The sequence below is a fragment of the Zingiber officinale genome, chromosome 9B (assembly GCF_018446385.1).
Source record: "Zingiber officinale cultivar Zhangliang chromosome 9B, Zo_v1.1, whole genome shotgun sequence".
NCBI lineage: Eukaryota > Viridiplantae > Streptophyta > Magnoliopsida > Zingiberales > Zingiberaceae > Zingiber > Zingiber officinale.
Window position 1 is genome coordinate 53730556 of NC_056003.1, and position 4522 is coordinate 53735077.

Consider the following 4522-nt stretch of genomic DNA (forward strand, 5'->3'; position numbering starts at 1 on the left):
GAAATATATCTAAAGATCCAGTTCGACACTTGGATGATCGTCAAAACAGGACTGCAACTACCAACTGATACAGACGGTAAGCCTACATCCTGTGAGAACTGGGAGCCAGCATTTATCAAAAAGGTGGAAGCAGACGCCAAAGCCACTAGCACCATTCAGTGCGGTCTTACCAAAGAAGAGCTCAACAGAGTCGGTCCATTCTCCTCCGCAAAAGAGCTATGGGAGAAACTGATCGAACTTCACGAAGGCACCTCGGAAACCAAGGTAAGTAAGCGTGATTTGTTACTAAATAAACTATACAATTTGAAAATGCAGGAAGGCGAGATGGCAAGCTCTTTACACGCCCGAATTCAAGATATCCTGAATTCTCTACATGGAATCGGGCAGAAGGTAGAAAACAGAGATATAATAAGGTATGCCCTTAACTCATTCCCTAGGAGTACATTATGGGCATCAATGGTAGATGCCTACAAAGTCTCTAAGGATTTGTCCTCCTTAAAATTAGACGAATTATTTAGTGAATTTGAACTCCATGAACAAACTAATGCACAGCCAGCCGAGAAAGGGATTGCTTTGGTTGCAGGAACGAGTCGAACACGGGAATCAAGAGGACGGTGAAAAGTTGAATCGGAATCAGAAGACGAACCCGATTCAGAAGATTCAGAAGATGAACTGGCCAGCGAATTTGTGAATCTTGTAAAGAAACTCTACAAGAAGAAGAAGGGCTTCAACAAGAAAGATCTGAAGAAGGCAGTTCAATCTAAGGAGGCCCAATCAAAGGTAAAATTCGAAGTCACATGTTTCGGGTGCAACCAGAAGGGCCATATCAAGGCAAACTACCCCAACCAAAAGGAAACCAAGAAGCAAAGAAGAAAGAAAGTCCTAAAGGCAACCTGGGACGAATCTTCTTCGGAGGACGAAGACGACGAACTCGACCAAACGAGTTTACTCGCATTGATGGCCCGGGACCAGATCAGCGAATCCGAGAGTGAGTCAGAAGCCGACTCCGAGCAAAGCCACGGATCCGCATCCGTTTCCGAAGGGCCAGACTCCGCTGTAAGTATTCCTAGGCTTAATAATTTAGTCAATTATTTACTTCGCAAATTAGCCAAGTCAAATTTGAAAATTAAGTCACTTTTAAAAGAAGTAACCATTCTTAAAGGAGTAACTAACTCAAAATCTTTACCTGATCAAGTTCAAACTGAAGATTCAACTCAAGTACAACAACTTGAGAAAGAAAATTCAAATATGAAAAATCAGTTAAAAGATTTAAAAATTACTTTAGAAAAGTTCTCTCTGGGCTCCAAGAATTTGGATCTAATTCTTGGGACACAAAGAGCCGTCTACAATAGAACTGGGCTAGGATATAAAAGTAAAAAGAAATATAAATCTTATTTATCCTTAATAAACAAACAAAGTAGTAAATCAGTCCAAGCATTGGTCCCCAAGTCCAAATTGATCAATCAAATTGGACTTGGCCAATACTGGGTTCCGAAGGATCAAATATACTACCTCGACAGACCATATCGAGGCCGTGATCCAGGGAAAGCTAAAATGAAAACGATCTTAATTCAAAATTCGAAATTAAATTAAAAATTCGAAATTAAATTAAAAATTCAAAATTAAATTACAAATTTAAAATTAAAAATCAAAATTCGAAATTAAATTAAAAATTAAAAATTAAATTTAAAATTCAAAATTAAATTACAAATTCAAAATTCAACAAGTCGAAATTATGAAAATGAAAAATAGATGGAGGATCCAAACTAGCTGGCACCTCCAATTGAACTACCCGACAGGGTAACTGAATCTAATTTACCCGGAATGGGTAAAACAAGAATAGATTACCCGGCAGGGTAATTAAGGTTAGATTAAAACGGGATAAGTTTAACTTGAACCACAGTACTGGTGAAGTTTTTGGATGATAGTACGTTAGAGAAGCTTGGGCATCGCATGTCTAGGAAGATATGGCTTCGACCTGGTGCATTTGGCCAAGTGGAACTGACCGAAGCTACCCTTAAATGGATCCGAACTAGTTAGACCAAGTCTTAGTATTAAGTTCAATGGGTAGGACTATTTGGAAAACCTCGAAGGCTTGGTTACTTTAATGAGCTCCTTGTGACTCACCATAGCCCAGAAGTTTATCCAAAGAATGCTTACTTGTTGACCCCAAAGCTAAACCTGAATCTAACACAAGACTAAAACCAAACCCTTAAATTGAACCTCAATTCATCTCACAAAAATTATAGGATTCCCTGATTGAGAATTCAGATCGGGTGAGATGACTAAGTAATTAAAATCAAACTGATAATTAATTCAAATTGAAATTAATGTCAAAATTATTTTAAAAACTTAACTTTCAAAATTATTTTAAACTTAAATTTCAAAATTATTTTAAAACTTAACTTTCAAAATTATTTTAAAACTTAAATTTCAAAATTATTTTAAAAACTTAAATTTCAAAATTATTTTAAAAAACTTAAATTTCAAAATTATTTTAAAAACTTAAATTTTAAAATTATTTTAAAAACTATTTAAACTTAAATTTCAAAATTATTTTAAACTTAAATTTCAAAATTATTTTAACTTAAATTTCAAAATTATTTTAAACTTAAATTTCAAAATTATTTTAAAAACTTAAATTTCAAAATTATTTTAAAAAACTTAAATTTCAAAATTATTTTAAAAACTTAAATTTCAAAATTATTTTAAAAACTATTTTAACTTAAATTTCAAAATTATTTTAAACTTAAATTTCAAAATTATTTAAAAAAAAAACTTAAATTTCAAAATTATGTTAAAAACTTAAATTTCAAAATTATTTTAAAAACTTAAATTTCAAAATTATTTTAAAAACTTAAATTTCAAAATTATTTTAAACTTAAATTTCAAAATTATTTTAAAAACTTAAATTTCAAAATTATTTTAAACTTAAATTTCAAAATTATTTTAAACTTAAATTTCAAAATTATTTTAAACTTAAATTTCAAAATTATTTTAAAAAAAAAACTTAAATTTCAAAACTATTTTAAAAACTTAAATTTCAAAATTATTTTCAAAAACTTAAATTTCAAAATTATTTTAAAAAACTCGAATTTTAAAATTATTTTCAAAAACTTAAATTTAAAAAAAAAACTCGAATTTCAAAATTATTTTAAAAACTTAAATTTCAAAATTATTTTAAATTTTATCCTGATCAAAATTATATCATAGGCTTAAATACTTGCTGAATTACCTAGAAAATCTTAGGAGTCTACTTCAATTAAGCTATCTTTTCCATAAAGAACCAATTCAAACTACTTCATGTGTAGGAATTGGAACAATGAATGTTGGATAGTGGATGCTCTAGACATATGACTGGAGATAGATTGAAGTTTACTAAACTCAAGTACAAGAAGTTAGGATCAGTTGCATTCGGCAACGACGGTAAACTTAAAGTAATCGGAAAAGGTAATATTGAACTTAGTTCCGATTTCATTATTCGAAATGTCTTATTGGTTGAAAATTTTAATTTTAATTTACTAAGTATAAGTCAATTATGTGACAGCGGATATCGAGTCAATTTTGACAAATCTGGATGTCTAGTTAAAAACATTGAAAACCCTGAAATTAGGCTTAAGGGACTTAGGAAGAATAACATCTACACAATTAACTTATCATTATCCTCAATAAAGTGTCTATTGACACAACAAGAGGAAACTCAACTGTGGCACAGAAGGCTGGGTCACACTCACACCAGACTCATTTCAAAAATGAGTCACAATGGTCTAGTTAGAGGTTTGCACAAATTGAAATTCATTGAAAACTCAATATGTGATGCATGTCAAAAAGGAAAACAAACCAAGTCAATCCACAAATCAACCAATCTAGAAAGAACTAACACCATACTAGAGCTCCTTCATATTGACCTATTTGACTCACATGGAGCCAAATCACTAAGCAAGAATCAATACTGCTTAGTAATAATTGATGACTACTCTAGGTACACATGGGTAAAATTCCTAAAAACAAAAGATGAAACCTATGAAATATTTAGTAACTTTTGCAAATTAACTGAAAATGAAAAAGATACTAAAATTAAAAGAATAAGGAGTGATCACGGGGGAGAATTTGAAAATCATAGGTTTATGCAATTTTCTAAAATAAATGGATACCAACATGAATTTTCATGTCCTAGAACACCCTAACAAAATGGACTAGTAGAACGTAAAAATAGAACACTACAAGAAGCCGCTAGGACAATGTTAAACGAATATAAGTTAAGTCATCAATTTTGGGCTGAAGCAATAAATACGGCAAATTATATTCAAAATAGAATTTTAATAAACAAATCTCACAATAAAACACCGTATGAACTCTACTATCATAAAATTCCCAACCTAAACTATTTAAAAGTATTTGGTTGTAAAGTTCACATTTTAAATACTAAAGATTACTTAGGAAAATTTACACCCAAGTCTAACTAAGGAATATTTTTAGGATACTCCTCAACCAGTAGAGCCTTTAGAGTTTATAATCAACA